The following is a 16934-nucleotide window of genomic DNA, read 5'->3' as shown; positions in this document are numbered from 1 at the left end:
TGCAGGCACTAGAAGCAAGACTTAGTGACAGCAGCAAAGCTCTAGGATATGAAAAATTAGAACTTTAGGTAACAGCAGGACTCAATACGACATCATCAGAAGTTTCAGGATATGTTAGAAGCATCTCTAACAGTATCCTAAGTACAGGAGTATGACTACACACACAGACTGTCAGAATGCCACCAAAGTAAGAGTCGTAGTAGCACTCACCATTTCACCAATATACCTATTTCAATGGATTTTGCACCCTCTCCAAAGAGCGCCACATGCTGTGGAGTACGTGTTCTGTCAGCGATAAAAGTTTTCACTACAGCTGCCATGGGTCTGTTTTAAATAGATGTTGAGCTTGCATTACTGCTACCTACTGTGAGCAAGGGAAGCTTGTTTGATGCTGTCAAGGAGTACCTGTGTTGTGTGAAAAAAAACTTGCATTGTAGTGTCCTGTTATGTAGTGAAGCCTATATTGCTTATGTCCAGGACATACCTCTTCTGTAACAAAATTGCATCTGTTCTGTAAGGAAGCAAAGCTTGCCCTGGTGCTGTCCCATCTGTATCTGTATGGTAGCAGCCCCACTTTCATGGGGTGTCTCCCTGGGCACTGGTCAATGGCTAAATTAGCTTTTCACTTGATTATGAATAACGCAATGTGCTTCTCAATCAGTTGCTGAATATTCAAGTTTTTTTTTTTTTCACAATCACATCTTTGTATTCCAAAAAAACTTCATTTCCCAGGATGCAATGTTTATGTATGCTTCAATGCAACATCTTATTTAGCGTTCCAATGCATTTCGGCGAATCGCCTTCATCAGGGAACATCTATAAAAATCAAAATTCATCTGTGTATATTACAAGGAAATTTTACCTGAATCACTATTGTTGTCGCATCATGTTATTATCTTAAGAAAAATTTACAATGTTTTCTAGTTGTGCGATTTTGTAATAAATTATCCGTAATGAACAAAACTGAAATGTGTGATAATAACGTGCCTTTAATCAAGGTGCGTTAGTCTTTTTTTCTCATACACGGTGTGAATCTAACGTGAATAAACGTGTTGGTGATTACTAATGATGTTGTCTACCAGTTAGTGGTGTTAGCGCTAGGAGCGTGCATGGGTTTTTAGTGTGAAATTAACCTTTAATGCCCAACTGATTGATTGCCTAATCTTTCTGAATCTTACCGGTGCTGCGTGATAACGTGCCTCACTGCTCGGACCTGCCGTCTGTGTGATGATAATCCCTGACTACCCGTTGCGTGGTTTATAACGTGAATAGCGTGCTTGCGTGTTTTAACTAAATATGAAAAGAGGACTGATCTTGATGTGTTGGGACCCATTGTATGTGTTAATAAAGTAATTCAAGAGCGAAAAAAATGCTGAAGTGTATGAGGTATCGACATTAGCATATAATTAGCACGACTATAATACAGTTATTTTCAAAGTTCATATATAGATATTTGAATAGCATATACATACGGCTATACATTCATATGTATGTGTGAATTCACAACGTATAATGTAATGATGTTAACACAACGATGTCTCGCTGGCAGTTCGATATGATACCCAAAGTAAACAAATGGGTTAATGTCTTAGTGTTGTAGCCAATTACTACAATTTATGCGAGTGTCTATACACTGTAAGTGGTTTAAAGATAACATGAAAATTCCACTCTGTCGTTCATTCCGTGAGGCTGTAGTGTATTCAAATGGTATATCCAACAGTTTTCTCTTTGAAGTAATGAAATGTGTTTGTCTTTCCCTTCTTGTTTTTCTACTATTTCAAGTACACGAGCTTTTAGTTGACTGATGTGATGCTGTGCTTCAATGAAATGGTTGGCTACCATTGATTTCATTTGTTTGGTTCTAATGTTACTTTTATGTTCATTCATCCGAACTTTTAGTTTCCGTTCTGTTTGACCAACGTAGGCTTTCCCACAAGGACATTTCAACAGGTATATTATGTTGGATGTATCGCATGTAGCCGTAACATGCAATTTGATTTTGTGACCTTTCATGGGGTGCGTGATGTAGGTGCCCTTAATTATGTTGTTACAGTTGCTGCAGTTCCAACACGGGATGGTGCCTTTATGTGTTACCTGAGACTTCTCCGTGTGAGGGTGTTTAATTAGTTCACCTATGTTTTTGCCACGAGTGTAAGCGAACATTGGTTCCTGGATGAAAATGTTTTTAAAATCTTGTTCTAATTGTAACAACGTCCAGTGTTTTCTAATGATTCTCTTGAAATGTTGACTCATGGTTGAATATTTGCTTACGCATGTTATTCTGTCTGCCTTAGTTTTGGGTTGCATAGATAGTAATTGTTGTCTGGTTGTGTTTTTAACACGATCTTTAGCTCGTGTTAGTATGTGTTCCGGATATCCTCTCGTTCTGAATCTTTGTAGCATTTCTTCTTGTTGTTCTGTGTCTTTCGTGGAGTCTGAGACGATCTTTTTAACCCTCAATAATTGAGAATATGGTAAATGTTGTTTAAGGGGTTGAGGATGGAAGCTGTCATATGCCAAAATGTTGTTTCTGTCTGTAGTTTTTCTGTAAAGATTCGATTCAAAACCTGTGGGAGTTTTAGTGATTTTTACATCCAAAAAATTCATGGTGTGTTCATTTATCTCATGCGTAAATTGTATTCTGTCGTCTATTAGATTGAGTAAGCGGATTTGGTCCTCTAGTTCTTTTTCTGAACCTATCCATATCAAAAAAATGTCATCAATAAATCTCAAGTATAATAATATTTGATTCTTCCAAGGTTGAACGTTTAGAATATGTTCTTCCTCATAGGCGTTCATGAAAATATTGGCATACGTGGGCGCGGCACAGTTGCCCATCCTCAACCCCTTAAACAACATTTACCATATTCTCAATTATTGAGGGTTAAAAGGATCATCTCAGACTCCACGAAAGACACAGAACGACAAGAAGAAATGCTACAAAGATTCAGAACGAGAGGATATCCGGAACACATACTAACACGAGCTAAAGATCGTGTTAAAAACACAACCAGACAACAATTACTATCTATGCAACCCAAAACTAAGGCAGAAAGAATAACATGCGTAAGCAAATATTCAACCATGAGTCAACATTTCAAGAGAATCATTAGAAAACACTGGACGTTGTTACAATTAGAACAAGATTTTAAAAACATTTTCATCCAGGAACCAATGTTCGCTTACACTCGTGGCAAAAACATAGGTGAACTAATTAAACACCCTCACACGGAGAAGTCTCAGGTTACACATAAAGGCACCATCCCGTGTTGGAACTGCAGCAACTGTAACAACATAATTAAGGGCACCTACATCACGCACCCCATGAAAGGTCACAAAATCAAATTGCATGTTACGGCTACATGCAATACATCCAACATAATATACCTGTTGAAATGTCCTTGTGGGAAAGCCTACGTTGGTCAAACAGAACGGAAACTAAAAGTTCGGATGAATGAACATAAAAGTAACATTAGAACCAAACAAATGAAATCAATGGTAGCCAACCATTTCATTGAAGCACAGCATCACATCAGTCAACTAAAAGCTTGTGTACTTGAGATAGTAGAAAAACAAGAAGGGAAAGACAAACACATTTTATTACTTCAAAGAGAAAACTTTTGGATATACCATTTGAATACACTACAGCCTCACGGAATGAACGACAGAGAGGAATTTTCATGTTATCTTTAAACCACTTACAGTGTATAGACACTCGCATAAATTGTAGTAATTGGCTACAACACTAAGACATTAACCCATTTGTTTACTTTGGGTATCATATCGAACTGCCAGCGAGACATCGTTGTGTTAACATCATTACATTATACGTTGTGAATTCACACATACATATGAATGTATAGCCGTATGTATATGCTATTCAAATATCTATATATGAACTTTGAAAATAACTGTATTATAGTCGTGCTAATTATATGCTAATGTCGATACCTCATACACTTCAGCATTTTTTTCGCTCTTGAATTACTTTATTAACACATACAATGGTCCCAACACATCAAGATCAGTCCTCTTTTCATATTTAGTTAAAACACGCAAGCACACTATTCACGTTATAAACCACGCAACGGGTGGTCAGGGATTATCATCACACAGACGGCAGGTCCCGAGCAGAGAGGCACGTTATCACGCAGCACCGGTAAGATTCAGAAAGATTAGGCAATCAATCAGTTGGGCATTAAAGGTTAATTTCACACTAAAAACCCATGCACGCTCCTAGCGCTAACACCACTAACTGGTAGACAACATCATTAGTAATCACCAACACGTTTATTCACGTTAGAGTCACACCGTGTATGAGAAAAAAAGACTAACGCACCTTGATTAAAGGCACGTTATTATCACACATTTCAGTTTCGTTCATTACGGATAATTTGTTACAAAATCGCACAACTAGAAAACATTTTAAATTTTTCTTAAGATAATGACATGATGCGACAACAATAGTGATTCAGGTACAATTTCCTTGTATTATACACAGATGAATTGTGATTTTTATAGATGTTCCCTGATGAATGCGATTCGCCGAAATGCATTAGAACGCTAAATAAGATGTTGCATTGAAGCATACATAAACATTGCATCCTGGGAAATGAAGTTTTTGTGGAATACAAAGATGTGATTGTGAAAATAAAACAATCTTGAATATTCAGCAACTGATTGAGAAGCACATTGCGTTATTCATAATCAAGTGAAAAGCTAATTTAGCCATTGACCAGTGCCCAGGGAGACACCCCATGAAAGTTCGGCTGCTACCATTTGGATTACTCTCACACTCCTAAGCAGGGAGCTATACCCAGGAGCACGGCACAAATTGAGAAACTTTAATGTAATTTCAGGCAGCGCACAATTGACTTTCAAGTGACCCATCTGTATCTGTCCCATGAGAGACACACACGTTTCTGCTGAGGATGTAGTCTTCTGCCTGTTAAGCAGGGAAGCTGTTACAATTGCTGTGCTTTTTGTACCTCCTCTGTTTAATAGCCTTTGTTTTTGAAATAATTTGATTTAAGTTTACTTTAAGAAACCTGGTATAAATAGGTGTTATCATTAACACGTTTTACAGAATATCATACACTGACCCACAGGTTGTCCAACAATGGGCACGCAAGAGGTGGCTTAGCGACTTGTATTTCTTTTAGTTTTTATTGACAAATAAAAAGATTACAGAAAGGAGGTACATCTGTTCTAGTTTAATAAAAAAAAATGAAATCATGGAAATTGTAAAAACCCTTATTTATACTCAATTTTTACATTAACCCTTCATAAAAGGAAAATAAACTTGTGGATGGGCTACAATTCGCCTTCAACCTACTAAAATTAGATTTCTTTGAAGACTATTGGCTGGAAACAGGAGATTTTAATTTGAACCTCATACACAAAGCTTTTGAGGAAAATATGATTAATTGGCAAGATACTCGATAGAACACCTCTACACACATAACCCTGCAACAAAATGGGTTCTGCCCATTTAATCCGCCTGGGTTGTTCACATTTGGATCACTTGGTTTTGGACTTTTTACTGTGGGTGAGACACACAACTGGTGTCTCACCCATGGTAACCACACTGGAATAGCATCTGTTACCACACATGCCAAAATCACACGTGGCTTAACAACGCAGTCAATACTACGACTGTATCATTACCACGAGTTCCATTACAATGCAAGTCATTACAACAACTTGCTTTAGGGAAGCCCTGGACCGTGGAATAATTTAAATTACTATTCCAACTCCAGTCAGTGTCTCAGTAGGGAAGGTGTTGGACTTAAAATCTATCCCCAGTCCAACACCGCATTCCCTAAAGCAAGTCGTTGTAATGACTTGCGTTGTAATGGAACTCATGCTAACGTCCCAGTCGCGGTACTGACTGTGTCGTAAAGGCACTACAATGTAATGCCTGTGTTGGAATAGATGTTTTCCCCACACTGTAAATGAACTACCAGTGCCTACCGCCAGTACCTGCATTTTAAGATACTGCGACGCAGAAAGGGTAAGGGAAATTTGGCTGGTAACACGTGAACGTATGTGCACACGTGTGCAGGCTGCACATGCGAGAGAAGCTACATTTGCAGTAACTGCGCACAGGTAGCCTGGTGCAGAGGAAACTCTGCAAGGTTAGCTATTGTCCTGGGGTAGGCCTTATGATATTAGTGGGCACTCATAGGGAAAGTCAGTCTGTTTTACTGTTTTTTCTGCAGTGACACCATAATATATTGTCATGGTCCTCACTAGCGACTCTAGGACTCTAATGTCACCTATGGCCTTTCATCACGTGTCCCCATAAAAGGTGTGGCAGGATCCATGCCTTTTATGCATTAAGTAAATACTGGTGACATTGCCCTAATGTTCCGCATCACAAACTGTAAGGGTAACGTTGCACTTCATTTTCACTATGTATCTTTTATTGCCTGTAATCTTTTTGCCTTTAAATTTTGTCCCCATTGGTATCTCTAAATTATTTTTGCTTCCTCAGCCTGGATCTGAGGATGTAGATGTCCTCGTTACAACCTCAATACACACCCAGCTGTGCACGCGCTTTATATATTGGATGTCCTCGTTACAACACAGTGTATCACGAGGCACCGACACGCGGCGGTCATGTTAGGCATTGCTGTGCGTGGCTCGAGTGTATAAAACGGAGCCTCGCCCTTGCCTGCGTGCTCTCTATTCGCTTGTCTGCCGTCTGGGAAGTGCTCCAGCTTCTATCCATCACCCGTGTATCCCTAGAAACGGACTTCCGCCTTCCATCCTGGCTGACAGAGGATAAAAAATTAGCTAGCATTCGCGCCAAGAATTTTCAATTCTATTAAGGACACGAAGGCGAGGATTATGCTTCTCTTTCATTTACTACAAACAAACATCAGCCAATGAGAATCATGATAACATATATCACAACATTCCCAGAATGCTTGGTGTAAGAGAAACAATAACCATAGAGACTAGCTCTATATAACAGTCCTCAAACCGGAACACCTCCTCTTTCTTTGCCCAACGAGCAGAGTCCAAGTCTATTAGCATAAGTCCGAAAAACAACAGCAAAACATCCAAACCACTCCTGGAGGCTGGAACCACAGGAAACATAGAACTGGAATGTGAAGATCATGGAACCAACTCCTCCGAGGACCACACCCTGGTCTAATCTCCTTTCTGATCAGCACCTGAAACAGAAATATCATACTCATTATAATTGTCATCGACTGATAAATCAGGGTGGGTGACATGGCATTACGAATCATCACAATTATTCTGTTGTCCCTGGGCGGAATAATCCTCGCTTCCGTGTCCTTAATAGAATAAAAAATTCTTGGCGCGATTGCTAGCTAATTTTTTATTCTATTACAGGACCGGAGGCTTCAGATTATGCTATCTTAACGCTTATGTAACACCACAGAGGCTACATCGCCTACAGGTTTATAATAAAACTGCTTGAAAGTAGAACTGTAAGACCAGTCGGCAGCTTTCATGATATCATGTATACTGGAACCCAGCATGAATGACTTGGAGGCCATAGCACCTCTCAGTGAATGTGCACCAAACAAATTACCATCAATGCCTGCTTCTGACATAACAAATCTCAGCCATCTAGCAATAGTACCGGAAGTCACAGGTTTAAACGGTTTCTGTAAGGCAATAAGTAACCTGGAACAACCAGAAGGGCGAAGTGATCGTGTACAATCCTCATATGCCTTAAGACATTTGACCACACAAAGCTTGTCATTCAAAGGAAATGCATTGTAATCTATAGACCTGGAAAAAGTTTTGGTACGAGCAGTGATAACAAAGGACACGCCTTCAGGAGAAAAAATCCTACCCTCCAAATCAAGCACTTTAATATCCGACACCCTGCGGCAGGAGGATAAACATAACAGCATGGCTAGCTTAGCTGACAATTGTTTACGAGATAATAATTCATTATTAGGCCATGCATCAAACAGATTCAAAACCTTTGAAACATCCCACAAAGAAGTATACTTAGCCTTAGGTGGATTGGAGACACAAATTCCTTTCAAAAGCTTGCACACCACCGGATGCATGCCCACCGGCATGCCATCCAGTTGCGAATGCCCTGCTGAAATGGCGGAACGAAAATTATTCACTGATCTGTAAGATAAACCTTTGGCGGCCTTTTGAGATAGAAAATTCAATATGTGAGAGATATCTGCTTCCACGGGATCCAGGTGCTTCTCCAAGCACCAACCCAACCAGGCCTTCCAGGCCGATCCGTATCTCTTTCTGGTAGAAGGGGCCCAAGCCTGTTGAATAAAGTTGGAAGCTTGCTCTGAAATTCCTGGCAACGACCACTGTTGCCGGAAAGCCTCCAGGCCATCAGGCACAGCTGTCCCGCTAGAACTAGCGGGTGGAGTTCTCCCTGGGGGCCCTGGAGCATCCGAGGGAAGCAAGGGAGGCGAAGCAGGCAGTCGCACGCCATCTCCAGGAGAACTGGGAACCACGGCTGCGATTTCCAAATTGGAGTAACCAGCACAATCTCCGCTCCCTGCCAAGAAACATGATTCGCCACCTTGGGTATCAGAAGAAAGGAGGGAAATGCGTACTGAAGATTCAGGGACCAATCCTGAGTGAATGCATCCGTCTCTCTCGCCAAGGGATCCGGCCTCCAGCTGAAGAACGCCTCCAACTGACGGTTCAGTCTGGAGGCAAAAAGATCCGTGTGGAAGGGGCCCCATAGAGATTGGATCTGATGGAACAGAGATGGATGCAGTTTCTAATCGCTGTAATCCTTCAAATGGCGTGATTGCCAATCCGCCACCGCATTGTCTCGCCCCAGAAGGTATTCCGCAATCACCGATATCTGATGCGCTAGGCAATAATGCCAAAAGTCTTTGGTGATCTCCACCAACATCGGGGATCTGGTACCCCCCAGCTTGTTGATATAGCGTACAGCTGAAATGTTGTCCATTCGCAACAGAATACAGCATGAAACCTTTCTGGGGAAGAGGGTTCGAATCGCAAACGAGCCCGCCAGGAGCTCGAGACAATTGATATGAAGTTCCAACTCCTGGCGAGACCACCTGTCCCCCGTAGTGACCTCCCCGCAGCGGGCTCCCCAGCCTGACCTGCTGGCATTCGATTCTGTGATCACCTCGGGGTGAGATTCGAAGATCGCCCGACCATTCCAAGCCTCCACATGGGTCAACCACCATTGGATTTCCACTCGGGCTTCCTCCGTGAGTGGGACGAGGTCTGAATAAGAGAGGCCCTTCTGGAGATGTCTGATCTTCAGGCGCTGCAAGGCGCGATAGTATAGAGGGCCCGGGAATATCGCTTGTATGGAGAATGCTAATAGGCCCACCAGATGAGCGATCTCCCTCAGTGACATCACCTGTCTGCCCAGAGTCTTTCTCGATTCCTTCTTCAGGTCCCTGATCTTCTGTTTGGGCAGAAGCAATTGTGCTGACTGTGTATTGATCACAAATCCCAGGAATTCCAGGGATTGCGTCGGAGTGAGAACCGACTTCTCTCTGTTGACTACAAAGCCCAGATTCTCTAATAGTGACATCGCTAGCTGCAGGTGAAGGGATGCTATGTGCACTGAGGGAGCCATAATCATGAGACGTATACCCTGCTCCCGGAGATGCGCTACCACCGGCTTCAGGAGTTTGGTGAACCACCACAGAGCCGAGGAAAGACCAAAAGGTAGGAATAAATATTCCAGGTGCCTGCCGCGCCACTGAAATTGTAGAAATCTGTGATGGGGAGGAAAAATGGGCACCGTAAGGTAGGCGTCCTTGAGATCGAGGCAGACTAGCCAGTCCGTCTGCCTCAAGAGATCCGCCAGAAGATGGATACCCTCCATCTTGAAGTGACGGTAAAGAACAAAGGAATTGAACCCCTTCAGGTTGAGAACCAGCCGAAACCCTCCACCCCTCTTCTGTACGAGAAAAACGGTGCTGCAGAAACCCACGGGACCGTCGTCCTCGCAATAGGTCACCGCGCGTTTCTGCAGCAGCTCGTCTAATTCTTGATCTATAAAATGCACGTCTTGTTGGGAAAAAAATAGAGGGGTGGGAAGCGACTCTTGAAAAGGAGTTTGATAAAAGTCTATGTGAAAGCCTTGCACTGTTTGAAGAACCCAAGCGTCCTGAGTAAGGGCCTGCCGATTGTGAAGAAAATGGCAAATCCGACCCCCCAGAGGATTAACAGACAAAGGCATTGGGCATTGGGCTTACCTGCTGTAATTTGAGGACGGGAGTTTCCTCTGTGGCCCCCGCGGTGGAACCCACGGCGGTTGGATCGTCTCGTGGGGTAGAAGGTTCCACCTCTGGTTGAATCCTGAAAGTGGCCGTGGCCTCGGCCATATCCACCTCTCGCGGGACCCTGGTGGTACTGGCAGCCTAGTGAGCGGCCCCTGCCTCGCCCGGCCCTTCCAAAAAGGCCAGTAGTGAAAACCCTTTTGATATTTGATTGGGCTTTGTCTAAACTAGTGAAAGTCCCTACGTATTTGGAGACGTCTTTCACAAACCGGTCCCCGAAGAGCAATCCGTCCACCAGGGGACCCGGTTCAGCCCTAGCCAATTCAGTCAGGTTAGTATCCATGCGCATAAGGAGGGATTTCCTGCGCTTGGCTGAAATGATGCAATTTGCATTGCTTAAAAAGCAGATAGCGCGTTGGGTCCAACCTGCAAGTAGGTCAGGGTCAATCAATGCTCCAGACTCTTTGGCTTTCAGAGCCATCTCCAAGATCTTAGACAACGGGCCAATGGTGTCCAACAACTTATCTTGGCATCCATGCCAAGCGCGATCGATGCCCTTCTTAGGATCTTTCTGGAACTTTTTCAAGAAAGCTAACATGTTAGGGTCTCTGCGACCTTGTCCAGAACATCTGTCCGGGGGCATTCCGATCTTAGGTGATTCCTGACATCTCTGTCGAAACTACGACGCAAATTCTGATGGATGTAGTCCGCCACCTCCGGCGGAGGAGCCCTAACCGAAGATCTAGGATGCACAATATCTTGTGGATTGAAGTCAAAGGGGGCAGAAGGCTGATAGACTGGGGGAGACTGAGAGCGCACCACCGACTTTTTGGTTTTTTTCTTTTTGGGGGACATAGTGTGACTGGTGGAGTCCGTGTCCGTGTCGGTATCCGTATCCGCGGGCACCCTGGGTGCCGCAGGCAAAGGATTAGGAGCCCCCGAATATGGGTGATCCCTGGCCGAGGGAGGGGGGAAGAGTGGTGATCGTTTGGGCATGCGGCCAATTGGAAGCTTTGGAAGACTTAGATTTACCCCCCGAGGAAGTAGAAGCCTGTGCGGAATCTTGCTGCAACAAGCCATGACGTTTGGCAAAAGTCCCCAGCTGCGCTGTAATAGGCTTTAATCCCACAGCCAATGCCTTATTTACAGTCTTAGGGACCGCCACTTCCACCGCCTTAGTGACAGAGTCTTGGACAGAGGCGTCTAAAGCCTGCACAAGGTTGTCCTTGAGGAGGGGGGCATGCTCCTCCTCATAGTACCCATACTCATCCTCCTCAAAGTAGGCCCAGTCTTCCATGTCCACCGAGGGGAAGGCGGCACATCAAGACCAAAAAAAAAATATATATATAGGTATATATATATAGGTATATATGAATCCCAGGGGATCAGTCAAGGGGGAGCCACCCCAGTGCAAAAACTTTAAAAGAGAGTGAATAAGTATGCTCCTCGGCAAAGCTGTAATCAAAGAACCCTTAGGGCACAGAGAGCCTCAATTGTCCTACCAGTCTTCACACAGCTGGGGGCCTGCCACTATTATCCAGCCTGGGAAGGCGTCAATCCAAGGGTACTGTCCTGAGGCAACCTGTAGCTCCAACGCATGAGAGGGAATCGCGTGGAGCGAGGAGAAAAAACGAAAGTAGGCGCCGTGTAGGCCAAAAGGAGCCCAATAGGAGCCCAATTGGGCTACGCGACGCGAGGCTCAACCACACTGCGGACTCGAATGAGGGAGAGCACCGCCCGCCGCCAGTAACGCGGCGAAATGGACCGGGCACAGAGGAGACGGCGATCGGAAGGTGAGGAGCGCTTAATAAGCTGAACCACCACCTTCCGATCGGCCGCTGAAGCGCGTGAGCGCAGTGCGCTGCCAGGAGGCGAACGAGCGCCCGAAGTTCAAAGCCACAATCAAAGGGATGCGCTGGATATGCAAACCATCACGCAAAATGGCATTAAATACATAATAACTACATAATAAAGGCTGCAAACATTACATTGAAGCACAAAGCAAGAGACAAAGCAAGATAGGAAAATCGAGCACTTATCTCTGTGTAGGAGCAGCAAAGAAAGAGAAGGTGTCCCGGTTTGAGGACTGTTATATAGAGCTAGTCTATATGGTTATTGTTTCTCTTACACTAAGCATTCTGGGAATGTTGTGTTATATGTTATCATGATTCTCATTGGCTGCTGTTTGTTTGCAGTAAATGAAAGAGAAGCATAATCTGAAGCCTCCGTTCCTGTAATAGAATTCTCACTTTGTGCTGAAAGTAAAGGGGAATATCTTTAGGAAAGGTTAGAAATAAAGTCGCGATTGGCCCAAGTCTTGGGCGGTAAGAGCGTTTTAGCGCAAAGACCCTCTTGTACATTATTGCTTTAGGAAGTAATTTTCTGGAAAGACTTCACAGTTGATGTATGTGCTAGGCAGGTCCTGCACTCCGTGTCATTTTATTGCAGAAAATACTTTCAAATATTTTTGAGACTGAGCAAAGAAGTATAAAGTCTGGATAGTGAGTTAACTGTCGTGACATTTCATCTTCCTAGTTATACCCCTGAAGGTTAGAGACATCTACAGAAGTAGACCTGGTAGGTGCAACAAGCACACAATAATAATCGGAATATATTATGTTTAGGGGATTACTATATTTGCTTATGTGATTACAATGTGTTGTTGTATATCTTTCTTCTAGGGAAACTTAATATTAACAATAACTACTCTCTCATTAATATCCCAATACATCCTTTACTGCAACAAAGGTTCAGGTAAATTCTAGAAGAATTTACAAATATGAAAGTAATAAGACAGATGTTAGTAACGTTAAAGGTAATCTGTGGCTTTTCTTTTTAGGTCTCCCTTACAGCAGTTCCCTTCCCAACACCCTCTTCCTCACCTGGCTACTTCAATAGTCTGTGCTATAAAACCAAACGGACTTGAAGCTGCCTGGAGGTGGAACATTCTGGCAACAACGTGATCCCGAGGAATCAAGTGTGACAGAATAGAGAGCCCATGGTATTAAATTCCTACTGATCTCTTTGGTGTCAGAATGGCTTCTTTAGATTATTTATTGAAAGTCCTAGGTCAGATTCAGCGAGAATTAGCGGACTCTAAGGCCACCACAGCAGCACTTGCAGATAAGATCGCTCAGTTGCAACACAAGGTAGATACCAGAGGAACACCTGAGAAAAATCCATTTGATGTCCCCTACGGAAAATATTCTAGTGTGGTGCACACAGCAGGTCAAGGAAGTACAGTTACACCAAATATCGCAGTCACAGTACCGCCGTAAATTCCTTTGGCACCTCCAGAGCGATATTCTGGGGATCCCGAAAAAACACAGGTTTTCCTAACACAGATTAAAGTACATTTTACATGTAGACCTTCTTCATTTCCTGATGCTCAATCACGAGTAGCGTTCCTGATTTTGTATCTAGCTGGGGACGCTGCCTCTTGGGCTGTACCTTCAGTGCGTGGTGACAATCCCATTTTGTATAATTGGAAGGTTTTTGTGAGAAAATATGAAAATGTATTTAATAGGAGGGCTACTACACACTCAGCGGACAAAGAATTATTAGAACTAAAGCAGGGTAATCGTGATTTGGTCACCTACTTGACACATTTCAATCGTCTAGTGGCTGAAACAGCATGGCCAGAAGAAAAAAGGGCAGCTATTTATTATCAAGGCCTCAAAGATGAGCTGAAGGACATTCTAGCTCAAATCGATCCTCAGCCCCAAGATTGTACTGAGTTAATTAATCTGACCCTTCGTTTAGACCACCGTCTAATGGAAAGGAAAGGAGATCATCGTCGTCCTGAGCGGGGAAATCCACAGTTTGAACGCTCTAGGATTTTCCAGAACACTAACAATCAATCAATCAATCAAGTGTTTGTTTAAGCGCGACTACTCACCTGCAAGGGTCTCAAGGCGCTCGAGGGGGATTCATTTGAAGGCCTTACGTAGCAGGGGGAGGGTGTGGAAGCAGGAGGATGCGAAGGAGTTGATTTGGTGGTGCATTTTGAGCTCGAAGTCCAGGATGATTCCAAGGTTGTGTGTGTGGTCTGTGGTGATGGGTGGGCTTCCGAGGGCGGGGGGCAACCAGGTGTCATTCCAGGCGTCGGGGTGTGGGCCCATGATGAGTACTTCTGTTTTGACAGTGTTGAGTTGTAGGCAGCTGCTTTTCATCCATTTGGCGACGGCTTCCATGCCTTCTTGAATGTTGTGTTTAGCTGAGTTGGTTTTGTTGGATAGGGAGAGGATGAGTTGGGTGTCATCTGCGTATGAAACAATGTTGAGTCCGTAGGTTCTGATGATGGGGGCGAGCGGTGCCATGTAGACGTTGAAGAGCGTGGGGCTGAGGGAGGACCCCTGGGGGACTCTGCAGGTGTTTGGTGTAGGGTCTGAGAGGAAAGGAGGGAGTCTGACCCGCTGCGTTCTGCCGGAGAGGAAGGAGTGGATCCAGTCAAGGGCCTTGTCCCGGATCCCCGCTTCGTGGAGTTTGCGTGTTAGGGTGCGGTGGGAGACTGTGTCGATGGCCACTGAGAGGGCGAGGAGGATGAGGGCTACTGTTTCTCCTCTGTCCAGGAGGGAGGGGATGTCGTCAGTCACGGCGAGGAGGGTGGTTTCTGTGCTGTGGTTTTTTCTGAAGCCAGATTGGGATGAGTCGAGGATGTTGTGCTCTTCGATGAAGGTGGCGAGTTGGCTGTGGATGGTTTTCTCGATGACTTTCCCTGGGTGCGGGAGCAGGGTCTGTTGTTTTTGAGGTCAGTGGGGTCTGCCGAAGGGTTCTTCAGGAGGGGGTTGATCTTGGCATGTTTCCAGTCGTCGGGGAAGGAGACGTTCACCAGGGAGCGGTTGATGGTGTGCCGTGATGGTGTCGGTGGCTCTGTTGAAGATGTGGTGGGGGCAGAGGTCCGCGGAGTGGGTTGACTTCATTGCCTTCAGTGTGTCTTCGATGGTGAGGGCTGTCCAGCTGTTGACCGTTGGCTTAAGGGTGTCGGGGGTGGCTGAGAGGGTTCAGTGTGTTGGTTGTCTTCATTGAAGTTGTCGTAAATGTTCTTGATTTTGTGGTGGAAGAAGGTGCTGAGTTTGTTGCAGAGGTCTTGTGAGGGAGGAATATCAGTAGACTCGCTGGTGGGTTGGGTGAACTCCTTGATGATGCTCAAAAACACAAGAAACTTAGAGTGAACCTGTGGAAATAGGTACAGTTCGATCTTACTTATCAAAAGAAGAGAAAGAAGCACAACGTAAAAACGGACAATGCTTGTACTGTGGCAAAAAAGGACACTTTGTAAAAGATTGTCTCCTCAAACCAAAACCCTGAAGTCCACAAACAAAAATAATCAATACTGTTGACTCCATGACGGAAAACTAGATAACTCAAAAAATCGAGAGGGGACTCTTTTGAGTGGTGGCAGATCCCTTCAATCAGTTCAGCCACGCATGAACATGGAATACGTTTTACTTTAAAAATTACATTAGTGGTGCCTCTAGAACTCACACGTACCATTACAGTGCTCATTGACTCAGGAGCCACTGGCAATTTTGTGGATGCTGCTTTAGCACAAACCTTGAGTTTTCCGTATCAGAAGAAGAAAAGACCAGAACTAGTGCAAACAGTGGACGGGAGTGTATTGACATCTGGTCCAATCACCATGCAAACCGAGGCCATATCTTTAAAATTTGCAATTAAGAACAACATCCATACATACCGCATTCATTTCAATCTCATTAGTGCCTCACAATATGGTATTATCCTTGGGATGCCTTGGCTTAAATTACACAACCCTATTATAGACTGGGTTTCAAAATCTATCGTCAGTATGACTTAATATTGTGAACTACACTGTTTTCAAAAACAAATAGAACATTGTCAACATTCAGTGGCAACCGCAGAAGAAAAGAACGTCCAACTACCAGCACAATATCAGTCATTTGGTGATGTCTTTAATGAATAACAGGCGAACACTCTTTCTCCACATCGTTCTTATGACTGTCAAATTGATTTGCTTCCGGGATCTGTAATTCCTAATTTCCGAATATAAGCTCTGTCTGAAAAAGAAAACGATCATTTACGAGCCTATTTAGATCAATACCTAGCAAATGGTTTCATCAGACCATCTAAATCCCCTGCAGCTTCTCCATTATTTTTTTGTGCCCAAAGCCAATGGAGAGTTGCGCACGTGCATTGCTTTTTGGGTTTTGCCAATTTTTACCGTCATAAAATTGTTACAATAAAGGGTATAATTTAACTAGACTCAGCCTTTGATCTGTTAAAAAAAGCCTTTACTACAGCACCTATTATTTCCCATCCAAACCCCCAATTGCCTTATATTGTAGAAGCAGACACTTCTGACATAGCGGTTGGAGCTATACTATCCCAAAGGAACACTGATTCTGGACAACTTCACCAGGTCGAAGTATATGAGTAAAAACTCTCCTCTGTTGAGAAAAAATTACATCATTGCAGAGAAGAAATTGTTAGCAATTTGTGGTGCCTTCCAACAATGGAGACACTATTTGTTGGGAGCCAGACATATAGTAACTGTGTACACAGATCACCGCAACTTACAATTCATGAAAACAGCACGAGTTCTTACTCCTTGACATCTGCGTTGGATGATCTTCTTCTCTGAATTTGATTTTATAGTGACCTTTCAACCTGGATGTGATAATAAAAAAGCTGATGACTTGACCAGACAAGATTCCACTA

Source organism: Triturus cristatus, chromosome 4_1 (genome assembly GCF_964204655.1).
Source record: "Triturus cristatus chromosome 4_1, aTriCri1.1, whole genome shotgun sequence".
Taxonomy (NCBI): Eukaryota; Metazoa; Chordata; class Amphibia; order Caudata; family Salamandridae; genus Triturus; species Triturus cristatus.
The sequence above is the reverse complement of the archived record's forward strand: the minus strand, read 5'-3'. Positions refer to the sequence as shown.